The 17,617-nt window shown below is 40.9% G+C and overlaps 1 protein-coding gene across 3 annotated transcripts in view; it reads right to left on the reverse strand.

Moving 5' to 3' along the window:
- Window positions 1–17,617, reverse strand: part of CNOT2 (CCR4-NOT transcription complex subunit 2) — a 151,905-nt gene that overhangs the window by 91,611 nt on the left and 42,677 nt on the right. Inside the window, exon 2 of one of the 3 annotated variants that reach the window (XM_074942058.1) lies at window positions 14,051–14,123. The exons of the other annotated variants lie outside the window; for them this stretch is intronic. The gene's annotated coding sequence lies outside the window, so the exon portion shown is untranslated. The remainder of the gene's footprint in view (window positions 1–14,050; window positions 14,124–17,617) is intronic. 3 annotated transcript variants of the gene reach the window in all.

Here is a 17,617-nt window from a genome sequence, read left to right on the forward strand (position 1 = left end):
TTTTCTACAAAGAGGTTTCACACTTAAATTCTCCTCTATAATGAATAAAGCCATGTCAGGGCATCACTAACATCTTTAATGTGAGAACATCAGAATTCAAACACAACATTGATAGGCAAATAGCCTGTGCTACATTATCAACCAACACTCTTGTCCAATATACTGAATGTCCATAAATCAAGAAATCAACCCATCAGGGTTTGCAGTCTGAAGTGAATAAGATGTCTGCTCCTAAATCACTGAGGTGCTTCGAAAATTCCTCAGTTAAGCTCCTAGACCCATATCTAGGTACCTAACTTTAGGCTCCTGCATTTGAAAATGTTGGCCTCTGAATGATAAAAGTTCACAATAACTCTGTTAATATACTAAAAGTCTAAATAACTTTTCATTATTCACTCTGAAGCAATTTTGTTTTGAACAAACAATTTTAAGCCATTAAGAAAACTTTTTTTTTTTTAAATAAAAATACAAGTTTACCTCGATGCTAAACACTTATGCATGTGCTTTAAAGCACATGAATAGTCCCATTAAAGTCAAAGGAATTATTCATGTGAATAAACTGCTTTAGAGTTTGCAGGCTCAAGGCCTTTAATATTAGTTTGCCAACAGCCGTTTTGTAAAATTAAAATACACCACCTTAGCAATAGTGTGAGAAATTAAATTATAAATGCATTTTTAAAGTTGCAATAGTGCAGGTGTTCAAATTAATTTTACAAAAAGTGTCAACCTGATTTATATCAGTGATTTTAAAAAAATCAAGCAAATTAAATTTAAGTCACTCCACCCCTTAAAGTCAGGTTCTCTCAGAGCCCTGCAGTAAGGCAAAATTTGTATCTGCATCCTATCTACAAATATGGTCCGTGGATATCTGCAGATTTGCAGGGCTCTTTCTCAGGTCTTTCTGGGGCTAGAAATGAGTGCTGGAAAAACTCCCCTTCCTAATGATACAGTGCACCTGTTTCTCATCCTGCAAGACCATGAGATATCATTCTTCAAAGTTGTGACATTTTGGGATAAAGAAAAGCAGTAGCTCCAGGAGTAAATCCTGCCTAAGGAAATATAGTTTTGGACAGACGAAGAAAAATTTCTCTGGCATATTTTCAGAATGCTAAAGACAGACTCAGGGGAGCTGTATTAGGACTTGTCTACACATGGTGTTATTCCAGAATAGCTATTCTAAAATAGTGATTTTTTCAGTATCTTCAAGTGTGGACACACTTATTCCAGAAGAAGAGCATCTGGACATGCAATTAATCATAGAACCATAGAATATCAGGGTTGGAAGGGACCTCAGGAGGTCATCTAGTCCAACCCCCTGCTCAAAGCAGGACCAATCCCCAATTAAATCATTCCAGCCAGGGCTTTGTCAAGCCTGACCTTAAAAACTTCTAAGGAAGGAGATTCTACCACCTCCGTAGGTAACGTATTCCAGTGTTTCACCACCCTCCTAGTGAAAAAGTTTTTCCTAATATCCAACCTAAACCTCCCCCACTGCAACTTGAGACCATTACTCCTTGTCCTGTCATCTTCTACCACTGAGAATAGTCTAGAACCATCCTCCTTGGAACCACCTCTCAGGTAGTTGAAAGCAGCTATCAAATCCTCCCCTCATTCTTCTCTTCTGCAGACTAAAGAATCCCAGTTCCCTCAGCCTCTCCTCATAACTCATGTGTTCCAGACCCCTAATCATTTTTGTTGCCCTCCGCTGGACTCTCTCCAATTTATCCACATCCTTCTTGTAGTGTGGGGCTCAAAACTGGACACAGTACTCCAGATGAGGCCTCACCAATGTCGAATAGAGGGGAACGATCACGTCCCTCGATCTGCTGGCTATGCCCCTACTTATACATCCCAAAATGCCATTGGCCTTCTTGGCAACAAGGGCACACTGTTGACTCATATGCAGCTTCTCGTCCACTGTCACCTCTAGGTCCTTTTCCGCAGAACTGCTGCCTAGCCATTCGGTCCCTAGTCTGTAGCGGTGCATTGGATTCTTCCGTCCTAAGTGCAGGACCCTGCACTTATCCTTGTTGAACCTCATCAGATTTCTTTTGGCCCAATCCTCCAATTTGTCTAGTTATTCAGGAATAACAACTATTACACTTTAAATCTGCTCCCTCCCTTAATCTAAATTCACTTTCATGTGTAGACAAGCCCTTATAGTGAGCAGAGGGACAGATAAGCTGCTGAAAGATGCACAGTAAAAAGTATTTATCACAGGGCTCTGCAATTTATCAATACTTCTATCACCTTCATCTGGTATATGCATACAATATTAAAAACCTAACAATTTTAGAAAATATCTATATGATGCAATTCAGTTTCTCAAACTATGTACAATACATAGCTTTCCAATGAGAAATTAAATTGTCAAAAACATTTACAAATGCTGAAGACACTGCGTATATACTGTACTTGGATTCTTTGCTTAACTATAATAAGGTTTTAAAATAGTTTTTACCTCTCTACAGAGCAATAAATTTCTGACTGAACTGTTAAATTAATATATTTCTGTCATTAACGCTTTCTTGCCAACAACAAAAACCTGTTTAATAGAAAATTTATTGATATATGGCAAAATACAGTGCCCTGTCATATGATGCACATGCAAACATTCTATGCAGGAACACGCCACAGTATTTAGAAGTTAATTGCAAAACCTAAACATATTCAAAACTGTATCTTGATGTTTCTAGTGCTTTGTTAACCACTGCATGGAATGCATGCAAAAAAAATGAAGAAATATTTTAAAAGTAACAAAAACTGTCAAGCGATTGTGTTATACATTACAAATCCTTCTTACTTGCACACATCCAAAGAAAAACAAGATACCCAAACCCATGTCTGGAAATTCACCCATATCCCACGTTTTTTAGTTATATAAAAAAAAAGGGGGGGGGGGGGGAAGAAGAGATACTATCTACACATTAAGAAAAGGAGTACTTGTGGCACCTCAGAGACTAACCAATTTATTTGAGCATAAGCTTTCATGAGCTACAGCTCACTTCATCGGATGCATACTGTGGAAAGTGTAGAAGATCTTTTATACACACAAAACATGAAAAAATAATGAAAAAATACCTCCTCCCACCCCACTCTCCTGCTGGCAAGAGCTTATCTAAAGTGATCACTCTCCTTACAATGTGTATGATAATCAAGGTGGGCCATTTCCAGCACAAATCCAGGGTTTAACAAGAACGTCTGTTGGGGGGGGGGGGGTAGGAAAAACAAGGGGAAATAGGTTACCTTGCATAATGACTTAGCCACTCCCAGTCTCTATTCAAGCCTAAGTTAATTGTATCCAATTTGCAAATTAATGCCAATTCAACAGTTTCTCGCTGGAGTCTGGATTTGAAGATTTTTTGTTGAAGAATTGCAACTTTCATGTCTGTAATCGCGTGACCAGAGAGATTGAAGTGTTCTCCGACTGGTTTATGAATGTTATAATTCTTGACATCTGATTTGTGTCCATTTATTCTTTTACGTAGAGACTGTCCAGTTTGACCAATGTACCTGGAGGAGGGGCATTGCTGGCACATGATGGCATGTATCACATTGGTGGATGTGCAGGTGAACGAGCCTCTGATAGTGTGGATGATGTGATTAGGCCCTGTGATGGTGTCCCCTGAATAGATACGTGGGCACAGTTGGCAATGGGCTTTGTTGCAAGGATAGGTTCCTGGGTTAGTGGTTCTGTTGTGTGGTATGTGGTTGCTGGTGGAGTATTTGCTTCAGGTTGGGGGGCTGTCTGTAGGCAAGGACTGGCCTGTCTCCCAGGATTTGAGAGAGTGTTGGGTCATAGAATATCAGGGTTGGAAGGGACCCCAGAAGGTCATCTAGTCCAACCTCCTGCTCGAAGCAGGACCAATTCCCAGTTAAATCATCCCAGCCAGGGCTTTGTCAAGCCTGACCTTAAAAACCTCTAAGGAAGGAGATTCTACCACCTCCCTAGGTAACACATTCCAGTGTTTCACCACCCTCTTAGTGAAAAAGTTTTTCCTAATATCCAATCTAAACCTCCCCCATTGCAACTTGAGACCATTACTCCTCGTTCTGTCATCTGCTACCATTGAGAACAGTCTAGAGCCATCCTCTTTGGAACCCCCTTTCAGGTAGTTGAAAGCAGCTATCAAATCCCCCCTCATTTTTCTCTTCTGCAGACTAAACAATCCCAGCTCCCTCAGCCTCTCTTCATAAGTCATGTGCTCTAGACCCCTAATCATTTTTGTTGCCCTTCGCTGGACTCTCTCCAATTTATCCACATTCTTCTTGTAGTGTGGGGCTCAAAACTGGACACAGTACTCCAGATGAGGCCTCACCAGTGTCGAATAGAGGGGAACGATCACGTCCCTCGATCTGCTCGCTATGCCCCTACTTATACATCCCAAAATGCCATTGGCCTTCTTGGCAACAAGGGCACACTGTTGACTCATATGCAGCTTCTCGTCCACTGTCACCCCTAGGTCCTTTTCCGCAGAACTGCTGCCTAGCCATTCGGTCCCTAGTCTGTAGCGGTGCATTGGATTCTTCCATCCTAAGTGCAGGACCCTGCACTTATCCTTATTGAACCTCATCAGATTTCTTTTGGCCCAATCCTCCAATTTGTCTAGGTCCTTCTGTATCCTATCCCTCCCCTCCAGCGTATCTACCACTCCTCCCAGTTTAGTATCATCTGCAAATTTGCTGAGAGTGCAATCCACACCATCCTCCAGATCATTTATGAAGTTATTGAACAAAACCGGCCCCAGGACCGACCCCTGGGGCACTCCACTTGACACTGGCTGCCAACTAGACATGGAGCCATTTATCACTACCCGTTGAGCCCGACAATCTAGCCAGCTTTCTACCCACCTTATAGTGCATTCATCTAGCCCATACTTCCTTAACTTGCTGACAAGAATACTGTGGGAGACCGTGTCAAAAGCTTTGCTAAAGTCAAGAAACAATACATCCACTGCTTTCCCTTCATCCACAGAACCAGTAATCTCATCATAAAAGGCGATTAGATTAGTCAGGCATGACCTTCCCTTGGTGAATCCATGCTGACTGTTCCTGATCACTTTCCTCTCATGTAAGTGCTTCAGGATTGATTCTTTGAGGTCCTGCTCCATGATTTTTCCAGGGACTGAGGTGAGGCTGACTGGCCTGTAGTTCCCAGGATCCTCCTCCTTCCCTTTTTTAAAGATTGGCACTACATTATCCTTTTTCCAGTCATCCGGGACTTCCCCCGTTCGCCACGAGTTTTCAAAGATAATGGCCAAGGGCTCTGCAATCACAGCTGCCAATTCCTTCAGCACTCTCGGATGTAACTCGTCCGGCCCCATGGACTTGTGCACGTCCAGCTTTTCTAAATAGTCCCTAACCACCTCTATCTCCACAGAGGGCTGGCCATCTCTTCCCCATTCTGTGATGCCCAGCGCAGCAGTCTGGGAGCTGACCTTGTTCGTGAAAACAGAGGCAAAAAAAGCATTGAGTACATTAGCTTTTTCCACATCCTCTGTCACTAGGTTGCCTCCCTCATTCAGTAAGGGGCCCACACTTTCCTTGGCTTTCTTCTTGTTGCCAACATACCTGAAGAAACCCTTCTTGTTACTCTTGACATCTCTTGCTAGCTGCAGCTCCAGGTGCGATTTGGCCCTCCTTATATCTTTCCTACATGCCCGAGCAATATTTTTATACTCTTCCCTGGTCATATGTCCAACCTTCCACTTCTTGTAAGCTTCTTTTTTATGTTTAAGATCCGCTAGGATTTCACCATTAAGCCAAGCTGGTCGCTTGCCATGTTTACTATTCTTTCGACTCATCGGGATGGTTTGTTCCTGTAACCTCAACAGGGATTCCTTGAAATACAGCCAGCTCTCCTGGACTCCCTTCCCCTTCATGTTAGTCCCCCAGGGGATCCTGGCCATCTGTTCCCTGAGGGAGTCGAAGTCTGCTTTCCTGAAGTCCAGGGTCCGTATCCTGCTGCTTACCTTTCTTCCCTGCGTCAGGATCCTGAACTCAACCAACTCATGGTCACTGCCTCCCAGATTCCCATCCACTTTTGCTTCCCCCACTAATTCTCCCCGGTTTGTGAGCAGCAGGTCAAGAAAAGCGCCCCCCCCTAGTTGGCTCCCCTAGCACTTGCGCCAGGAAATTGTCCCCTACGCTTTCCAAAAACTTCCTGGATTGTCTATGCACCGCTGTATTGCTCTCCCAGCAGATATCAGGAAAATTAAAGTCACCCATGAGAATCAGGGCATGCGATCTAGTAGCTTCCGTGAGTTGCCGGAAGAAAGCCTCATCCACCTCATCCCCCTGGTCCGGTGGTCTATAGCAGACTCCCACCACTACATCACTCTTGTTGCACACACTTCTAAACTTAATCCAGAGACACTCAGGTTTTACCACAGTTTCGTACCGGAGCTCTGAGCAGTCATACTGCTCCCTTACATACAGTGCTACTCCCCCACCTTTTCTGCCCTGCCTGTCCTTCCTGAACAGTTTATAACCATCCATGACTGTACTCCAGTCATGTGAGTTATCCCACCAAGTCTCTGTTATTCCAATCACGTCATAGTTCCTTGACATCACCAGGGTCATCCTTCAGGATAGGTTGTAGATCTTTAATAATGCGTTGGAGGGGTTTTAGTTGGGGGCTGAAGGTGACGGCTAGTGGCGTTCTGTTATTTTCTTTGTTAGGCCTGTCCTGTAGTAGGTGACTTCTGGGAACTCTTCTAGCTCTATCAATCTGTTTCTTCACTTCCGCAGGTGGGTATTGTAGTTGTAAGAATGCTTGATAGAGATCTTGTAGGTGTTTGTCTCTGTCTGAGGGGTTGGAGCAAATGCGGTTGTATCGTAGAGCTTGGCTGTAGATGATGGATCGTGTGGTGTGGTCAGGGTGAAAGCTGGAGGCATGTAGGTAGGAATAGCGGTCAGTAGTTTTTCCATATAGGGTGGTGTTTATGTGACCATCGTTTATTAGCATTGTAGTGTTCAGGAAGTGGATCTCTTGTGTGGACTGGACCAGGCTGAGGTTGATGGTGGGATGGAAATTGTTGAAATCATGGTGGAATTCCTCAAGGGCTTCTTTTCCATGGGTCCAGATGATGGAGATGTCATCAATATAGCGCAAGTAGAGTAGGGGCGTTAGGGGACGAGAGCTGAGGAAGCGTTGTTCTAAGTCAGCCATAAAAATGTTGGCATACTGTGGGGCCATGCGGGTACCCATAGCAGTCCCACGGATCTGAAGGTATACATTGTCCCCAAACGTAAAATAGTTATGGGTAAGGAGAGTGGATTTGGGGGGGGGGGGGGTGAGAAAACCTGGATTTGTGCTGGAAATGGCCCAACTTGATTATCATACACATTGTAAGGAGAGTGATCACTTTAGATAAGCTGTTGCCAGCAGGAAAGTGGGGTGGGGGGAGGTATTTTTTCATTATTTTTTCATGCTTTGTGTATATAAAAAAAATCTTCTACACTTTCCACAGTATGCATCCGATGAAGTGAGCTGTAGCTCACGAAAGCTTATGCTCAAATAAATTGGTTAGTCTCTAAGGTGCCACAAGTACTCCTTTTCTTTTTGTGAATACAGACTAACACGGCTGTTACTCTGAAACCTATCTACACATTCAGTACATAAAGCAGTGTAGTCCAAATTGCTGGATTTGAGGCACCAAAATTAAGTTTTACAATATGAAAAATTCAGAATTGCCAAATAACAGAACTGTCTGGGGACAGAAGGTACACAATCTCAGCATTTTGGGGTGAGTTCTGCCACAGAGATAGAAAAGTCTGTCACAGGATGTAGACTGCCCCATTGATTAAATGAAGAAAGGGTAATGAGTGCTGTCTCTAAGAGTATTCATTTGGATTGAGGGAGAGCAGGCCTACAGATTAATCAATTCTGGAAAACATTTTTAAGGGTGCAAGAAGGATGGCATGGCCCCACAATACAAAAATTATCAGAGATTTAGGGTTTTGTCAAGCACAGCAAGTCAACCTACTTAGTTTATTTTACTTACATATTATTGACCTATTTAGAATTGAGTTCATGTTCTAAACTGGGCAGGGTCTAGGGATGCTTTGTGGACCACCTTATCTAGATAAATCTGTTTGACTTTTCTTTAGTTAAGAATCCTCATTAATGTAACCTTTCTCTCAAAGTGAAAATGTGATAGATTCTGAAATGAGAAAATAGAAATACAATGGATGGTTGGTAGAAAGTAGCTTTAAAGATGGGTTGAAATGTCATATCTGAATGCCTTCAGTCCCCAATTTACATAATAAGTGACAGTGAACCACAACTACAAAAGTACTAAAATACTGGGATATAACTGAAGACTGCAGCAGGAGTCATGTAATATTAGAGATTAGAATGTAAGTAAATTCTTCTCAGAGCTTGTGGATAAAAACTCTATGGAGAAGTCTAGAAAAACGTTTGAGGACTTGCTGCAAAAGGAATCTTACCCCACTGAGGTTAAAATAACCACTACTCAATAAGCTTAAGAGGAATGCTTACTAAGGTTTCAGACAGGAAACTTCAGATACAACAGAGATCAGGATAAAGCAAGAAACTCTGCTGCATTACATTCACTATCTGGAAGGATCCACTATTTGACTTTCTATATCTACATTTAATTATGAATAGTAAATAAATGAATAATATGACAGAATTGTGACTGGTATTTATACTCACAATGAGCAGCCTCTAACAACTGTTGGCACTCAGTTTTCATGCTATCATGTTCAGGTATCCAACACGTGGTTTATAGTACTGGATGCTAACTGATTGGTTTTGGTCTTAGCAACAGAAGAGATCAAGAAGCTCTGTGAGGTCTACACAGTGATTCTCAATCTTTCGGTTAAAGTCCACAACCTAGGTCCCAAGGTTATTTTCTGGCATCACGATACTTATTGTAGACCAAGTTTTCATTTTAAAAGCGTTCCTAGAATTGCAGTGATCAATGAATTATAAATGCATAGACAGAGCCTCGGTGAGAAAATAATGTCACAACTGTAAATAGCTGCAGCAATTAGACTGACTGGGAAAATCATAGTTCAATAATTTTTTTAAAAGGATACTTTTCACATTTAAAAAAAATATAAAATTTACATTCTGTGGCCTTTATGGAAGTTCTATGGCCTGTGATGAAGCTCCGACTAGATGGTTACGTGGTCCCTTCTGGTCTTCGAAGCTAGAATTCAAACCATCAGTGTCTCTACTGGCCATATATAGCACACGAACTTTAACAGTGCAGCATTTTGGGATTCGGGGCTGCAACAACATAAGGCATTCTAGGACTAGCCATGAGAAGAGGGGAAAAAATGAGCAGGTTTCAAACAACTTGAGAATCCTTGATTTAGAAGACCTGAAACACCACCTCTGTAGCTAACAAGAAGAAACAAGTATCACAGATATTGGTCTTTTCCTCCTTACCTTCTAACTTCTTCTCCTTAGGGAAAAGATAGGAAGTGATGAGAATCTAAGCTTTAGTTCTAACAACGTGATCATCATTATCCTCATTCTTTTCAATTAGGTACCAAATTATCTTTAACTGTTTCACTCCTGTTAATTTTTGCAGAAACATTCAGCTTTGTTTATCCAATAATATCCTCCATATACCCAGAAAGGCCCCATAGGTCCCCTACCCAGACACCAAAACCTCCAGCTTCCTCCCGACAACTTCTTTGACTGCAACGTTATTGTAGTTGTGTTGGTCCCAGCCTCTTGAGAGAGACAAGTTAGAGGAGGAAAAATATTTTTATTGGATCAATTTGTCCCTTTCATCAACAGCAGTTGCTCTAATAAAAGATATTTCCTCACTTACCTTGTCTAACTTCTTGCTGCACTTAGATATTTATGATTACGAAAATTTGTGTACGTAAAATCTGAATGCATGGGCCAAAATTCTATTAAACTGAATTTAATATCAAAACAAAATAGCTAAATCAATCATTTTCATTTTTAACCCTTTAAAACCTCAGGTTTAAAAAAAATTTAGATGTAGCTGCCACAGAATTTCCAGTCTGCTGCACCAGATTGTTGCATTAGGTGGACATGTAACAGAAATCAGGAATCCTGCTGTAAAATTTAAGTCCAGCCTGCTGTAGTGCAAGTGAGCCTAAGAGTAGAACATGGGCAGTTTGATTTTATTCTGTATTTTCACCTCCTGTGAATAGGTCTGTTGTGAATACATAAGGTTCTGACCACTTGCAAATGGAGTCTTCCTTCTGCCAAGTATATATATTCTTTGTTCCGGTTACAAGAAGCACATATTGATAGTTATTTTTTCCCCAATTTAAAACAAAACCATCTTGGAGAAGGCTGCCAGCTCTGTTACTATTTTGCCAATTTACATATACTGATGACAGCCAGCACTTCCATTCTTTAAGCTTGCCAAGTTTTTGAGTATTAGATTTCCCTCATTTATCAGTATGTGCTCAAGTAGTCCATTATCTTTGAGAAATCTGGAATACATAGCCCACTTTGCATCCACAGAGAGTATATATCAGGTGACCAAATTATTAGGGGGCTGGGGCACATAATTTATGAGGAGAGGCTGAGGGAACTGGGATTAGTCAGTCTGCAGAAGAGAAGAGTGAGGGGGGATTTGATAGTAGCCTTCAACTACCTGAAGGGGCGTTCCAAAGAGGATGAAGCTAGGCTGTTCTCAGTGGTGGCAGATGACAGAACAAGGAGCAATGGTCTTAAGTTGCAGTGGGGAAGGTCTAGGTTGGATATCAGGAAAAACTATTTCACTAGGAGGGTGGTGAAGCACTGGAATGGGTTACCTACGGAGGTGGTGGAATCTCTATCCTTCGAGGTTTTTAAGGCCTGGCTTCACAAAGCCCTGGCTGGGATGATTTAGTTGGGGTTGGTCCTGCTTTGAGCCGCGGGTTGGACTAGATGACCTCCTGAGGTTTCTTCCAACCCTAATCTTCTATGAAGATTTTCCTCTTTCCTCCACCACCCAAAGATCCAGAATTCTTACTGTCCTTGTACCAGTTCACAAAAGCAGGAAAACTAGAATCTGACCCTGTACGTCTCTGCGTTGTGTCAAAATCTTAAATTGTCCAAAATGGGGGGGGGGGGGAGGAAAGAGGTAGAATTAAGGGAATTTTAATTCATGAACAGATTAGGTAGAATTGAGGAGAGGTGATAGTTAAAGAAATGATGGGCAATATTTGTTTGGACTGAAAGAATTATTGATTAGGCATTTTCAAGGGTTCTGGGGAGATGACATATTTGTTATAGCAACAACCCAGAATCTTAAAATGAGAAGACGTGACTGTGTATGCCAGTGGTCCCCAACCTTTCTTGTGGGAATAGCATATTGCTATTCCCAGAAGACTGTGGCGGGTGCCAGACACCCCGCCGCCGAAATGCCGCCGCGGCAAGAAGCCTCGCTGCCGAGAAATGGCAACACTTCTCGGCGGCATTTCAGCAGCAGGGTGTCCTGCGGGCGCACAAAAATGCCCCTGCGGGTGCCACGGCACCCGCAGGCACAGCATTGGGGACCCCTGGTGTATGCATTATTAGAAGTTTGATTGGGGCACTATTGATGTCACAAGGTTGCCACCCCTTTTGGACATTTTTTTCTGGAGAGCACTTACCTATCGGTGGGTGGAAGAGTGGCAGGAAACTTTGGGCAGCAGCATCTTCATTGCATCAACCAGCATTGATACTCTGGTTGCCACTATCACCACCAAAGATGGACAGATTTACACTTACACCACTGGGCTTTATTTTTCCTAATCCTATAAAACGTTCTCACCAAACCAGATGAGGAAAGGAACTTGGACAACCTCACCCTCTCCATGGCTGGGTCCTGAGCAATGCTTTCCCCTTATTCCTCCTGCCTCCTTTCTGTCTTTTTTGCTGTCCTGGCCAGCCTTTAATATCATGCCACCTCACAAATTCTGACCTTATTGTTTTAAAGGGCTTTTCTTCCCGAAAAGTGTGCAGAGCTTCTGACTCACATAGCTACTCCTATTGCCTGGTTCAGATTAAATCAGTACATCAGCAAAAATAGTAATCTGCCTCTGGTCACAGTCCTTAACTCAGCATGGGTCTTGTCTTCAGACTATGAACACTGGACTGTGCCACAGCTTCTAGGGATTGCAGCTGGCTACTGCTGAATTTGCTGGCAGCAGCACATATTCATTCACTGTTGTGTTTTGAAAGATAGCTAACTGAGAGCAGAAGAGACAAATGGAAATGCCATGCTGGCCTTCAACTTCTTTTATGCACTGTGTTGGGGACTGAAGGTAAGCCTACAATGCCTCAGGAACAGACAGTTCATTAAAGTACAAAAAGCAAAGTGTTCATGAGAATTAGTCTCTCGGTGGGAAATAAGGTGTATTGTCCAGTTTTGCTTTGAGGAAAAGATCAGTTAAGACACTACTTTTAGAGGCAGAATATTTTTGGTAAACTACATGGAGGGAGACCACCCCATGCCAGGTCTGACATTCTCCCACCAGGGTACTAGAAATCCCCATAACAAGGACTAGAAAAATAGGAGTATACAAGAGAAAGATTCACCTTCATATTTTAATAGCTACAACTTAAGCACAATAGGCTACATCACAGTATTGATAGCAAGTCAAAGAAAAATAATTTTTAGCACTTTCTGAAACTGTTCAACAATTAAAACTAAGAAAATATTCATTAAAAAGGGTGAAGTAAAACAAAAAATTACAACAGACAAGTTATTCCTGATATTTGGAAGCTCTTACATATAGCAGTCTTGTTTAAGATTCTTATTCAGTTAAGACATGTTCTGACTTGTTCTTATCACCATCTCTGCTATTTCCATGTTCAATTTGTTTTAACAGCTTTTGATGAACATGATCATTTTCTCCTATCATTTGACATTCTACTTTTCTGGAGGCTCCTCTATGAAATCCTGTTCATTGTGTGGGGTTATCTATTGAGGTTCCTACATTCAAATATTATAATAGTAATTATATTATTAAAAAATGATGTTTTACATTGCTTTTTTTTACATTTCTATTTGCAAGTGCCAGCTCATTTTTTATTTAATAGAGTTCCTCCCTTTAGGTCATGCTATAATCTGATTAATGCTGAATTGTATTACTACATTGGATACATAGTGTAAAAACAGTGGTATTAAACTCTGCAATGTTTTGAAAACACTGTATAAAGTAAACATACATTTCACAAAACAAACTTTCCACTTTTAACAGTAGAGCCCTAAGGCTTTTTATTTGAATTAAATGTAATGCCACTTAAGAAATACCCTACATAATTATAAAGAAATGTGTCTCTCTTTTTCTTTCTTTCCTTTCTTAATGAGCATTAAATGAACACTCTTTTCAGGAACTATTTCTAACGTGTAAGATTTGTTTGATCTGAAGAAATGCAAAGGAATCCAATAAAATATTTGCAAACTCGACAATATTAATTTGAAAAAGCTTTAGTTCACGTTTTGAGTTTGTTTTGGAAGAGGGTAAAGAAAACATCTTTAAAAAGGAATGTAAGGCTTATCTATTTTCTGTGCATACTGTTGTTCATAACCAGATTGGTGGTTTCTTAACAAAAATTATTATCAGCAATAAAGAGTATTACAGAGACAATTACAAACTGGAAAAGAAACCTTTTATTATTTAAATGAAGCCCATTACATTCAGCTACCCTAAATGTAGAAAAATATCAGATAAATCAAGGAAGTCTAGTCCTGTCATAACTTATTAGGAAATTCACGTTCTAGATTTTAAGTACTAGAAAGTCAAAAAGAAGCGTCTCGTTTCTGTACAAGTATTAAATGGCAAATATTTGCCAAGTGAAAAGGGTACACAAGGAAATAAACATCACATACACAATATTCTGAAGAACTTTCTATAGTCTCATTTAACAAATGTAAATTTGAAGAGTAGCTAATTGACAACATTAATACACTTCGGATAAACCTTCCTCATCATTTCATTATGGAATCCATCATACAGTACTTTTAAAGCACAATATCTTTCATTCTGAAGCCTATTCCATTACAGTGGAAGTCCTTCCTAGAAGAACCTTGAGCACACCAGGAAAATATCTACCTACCTAAACACTGTACTTTTGCCCATTAAATTTTTGTCTCTGCTGAGGAAAGCAAACTTTGACTGAAGAACACTTCCTGTAAATGAAGTAGATTAATAAAGTTATTAGTAAGGATACATTGAGAACCTGAGCAAGACAGACAGTTCATTGTTTGGTAAGTTTACAAAAAAAAAATTAAAAAAATCATTCTTAGTTCACATTTTTACATGACTGTTCAGTTTCTTGGGTGGGAAAAAAGGGAGCATTAGTAGTTTTTAAAACTAAAAGAACTAAATGCAATAAAAGCATTAACTACAGTATATTAAATTCTTGCTAACAATTTCTTAAATGTACAAACCTTAACATTTTATAGAGTAAGAAACAAAGCCTGTCAAAACTTCATCAAAACATATCGTTTAGACAATACTAGTAAATATTCTTGAACCTAAAGAAAAACTAAGACAGACTTTTCTGGAAAGAACACATACTGGAAATAAAATCTAGTACTAAACCATAAGAAAACAATAGATTTTATATTTGTAATGCATTGTATTATTTTTTGCTTCTACTGTCTTCTTTTGGGAGGCTTCTATTCTCTCCTAGCCCCTCTCTATTACTGCACCTTACAGGGCAGGCACTCACCCCCAACCCCCATCTACTACTGCACCTTAGAGGAAATTTGGCATCCTCAGCTGATGAAATAAAATGATTCCAAACAGCCCTGAGAGCACAATGCAAGCAAATGCTAGGCTTATCATATATCAATAATAATAGTTTTTAGAGATAATACACAGGGGGGAAAAAAGTCAGTGAAGATAGCAGGAGAAATCGAACTGTGCTTCCAGATCCAAGGGGACAGTGGAAAGAGGAGCAGGCCTCCAAATCAGCTTTGTTTGACTAAATGAGATCATGGAAGGAAAACCAAAGCCAATAGAGAAAGAAATTTTTTAATTTACAGCATGAAAAATTAGGAGGGAAAGGGACCCTCTTGGATTGTAATCTCTTTGGAAACTTTGTCAGTACTTGAATTGGACACATCCATGGAAAACCCAAGTGGTGCAGGATGTGGTACTGACATAGTAGGATCCACCCTTACCTGTGACTCAGTACAGTATTCTAGGGCATTGTGCTGATGAAGGATTATTTTCTGGATGAGGTGTAAAAGTCACAGGTTTTGCATGGAAGAGTATATGGCACTTTTCATACAGTTAAGGTGTTACCCAACCTGGGAGGTAGCCACAGCAGCAAAGGTTAACTGTTCTGTATAACAAAATTCTTAAAGTTATTTTTCACTTTCCCTCCTACAAATATGTAGGAAAGGTTGTTCTCAGAAGGGCTACATAATTTCCACCACAGAGATGCTAAAGTAAACCTTATACATTTATTCTGTAACTTGGGATCCTTTTGGACTGAAAGGTGCAAGAAAAACGTATTACTATTATACCATGAAGTCTTGATAAGAATGCAAGATACACTAGGTGTGTGTCTCATGAAGACAGTTAAAGCAAGTAATGCAAGGGGTTGGTCTGGCCTTTGCCCCGTGGGACCCAGGATAGCTGGACTATTGTTGGACCCATGCCCGATGGCAATATCATTTAGCAATTGAGTTAGTACATTTCTTAACATGATTTCTATCTGTATAAAATATTGCTGCAAAGCTGCAATTAAAAAAAAACTTTGACTTTTCACATAATTAGCTGCACCCTATGATCACAAAAAACTAAAACCACATATGTAAATTTTTAGTCTTGAACAAGAAGTGTATACAGTTTCAGATACTTGGGGTCATATTTCCATAAAGGTAGAAAAAATTAACACATCTAGAGATTCCACTAAGGCCTGTCTACAGTGAGGGGCCGGGGGGGGGGGGGGGGGAGGAGGGAAAAATCGATCTAAGTTATGCAACTTCAACTATGTGAATAACGTAGCTGAAGTCGACATACTTAGATCTACTTACTGCGGTGTCTTCACTGCAGTAGGTCAACTGCTGACGCTCCTCCATTGACTCCGCCTATGCTTCTCGCTCCGGTGGAGTACCGGAGTTGAGAGGAGAGCGCTTGGCGGTCGATTTATCGCGTCTTCACTAGACGTGGTAAATCAACCTCCCCCCCACTGGATCGATCGCTCCAGAGGTAAGTGTAGACATGCCCTCAATAAAGACTCCATTGCAGCTGTGACCCAAATATTGAGAATACACTACCCAAAACCTACTGGAACTAAAACTGTAAACTACAGGATTACTTGAGGAAATTCAGAACAAAACGTTCCACTGTTTGTAACTAAGAAGCGCATTACAGATTTGCTCTTTAATGTTGCTAATGTTGAGGCTGCATCAAAGATTTAATTATAAATTACATTGTTACATTCCAATTTATCTCCTGGTTTAACTGACTCTTGCCTCTGTAGTGGCATAGGTTTTTTTGTGGGAGTGTTCACCGCACTTTTTAAATAGGTGTAGATAATTAACCAAAATGGCAAAAAAAAAAAATTCTTTAAAAATCTAAATTTTTCCAAGATAGGCAATAACTATCATATTCACTAAAACACAGTGTCCCTCTTCCAAAATAATCTACAATCCTGTGAATAGATGTTAACCTTTGAGAATGCTCAGTTTGGTTGTTCAGGAATTATCTTCATTGCTGTTAAAGTCCATAGGATTTCTTCCCCATTCCCACTTATTTTTACAGATTCAGACCACAATGCTACAGATTATAGCCATCATAATCTGGAGAGAAAAAGAAGAAACTTTCCTTTATAGCCTGTTGATGCTGCTATTTAAAACACTCAGAGGTTACTGTAGAGACAAAAAAGATGTACTCCTTCTTAAGGGCTCAGTGTGCGCACTCTCTGCATTACTTCTGTCCTGACCAATCCAAAAGTGTATTTTTAGCAAAGAGAACTAAAAATTCAGCTAATTCATTCAGCTAATGTAGTACTCTAATTCCATTTCACTTCACCCGATTACCATTTTCTCTTGCATGTTAAAAGACAATTCCTTGAGTAAGTTGAGTTGCCTACAGGGGCAACGTTCTGCAATGCCATGCAAATGACCCAGATTCAGTTCCTCTAATCCAGGGGTGGCCAAATTTACTGACTCTCTGAGCCACATACAACAATCTTCAGAAGTTGGAGAGCCGGGGCACACCTGCCAGGGCTCCAGACCCATAGAAGGCGCCTGGGCTTGGGTTTTCAGCCCCGCTCCTGCTGAAGCCTCAAACCCCAGCAGGTGCCCCCCAGAGGGCTGACGCCTCAAGACCCCTCTCCTACCCCTACCCCCACCACCCTGCTGCAAGGCAGAGGTCCTGAGCTCCCCGCCCCCCCACCCAGTCTGGTTGGTGGAGAATGGGGGCGGGGGGAGGAGACGCACTTTAATGGTAAAAGAGCCACAGTTTGGCCATCCCTGCTCTAATCTCTCACTTCCTAAAAGTATAAACTGACTGCACTGAAGAGGCATCACTTTCAGTTCTGGTGGTGGAAAAATGCCTTGTGCCACTATATTATGACCCTCTCATCGATTAAAAAACAGCACTGATGACCTTCTAAAGCACTCCAATTTAGTCATGCTTGGATGGAGCAGGACTGAGACCTCAA

The sequence above is a fragment of the Natator depressus genome, chromosome 1, assembly GCF_965152275.1.
Source record: "Natator depressus isolate rNatDep1 chromosome 1, rNatDep2.hap1, whole genome shotgun sequence".
Taxonomy (NCBI): Eukaryota; Metazoa; Chordata; order Testudines; family Cheloniidae; genus Natator; species Natator depressus.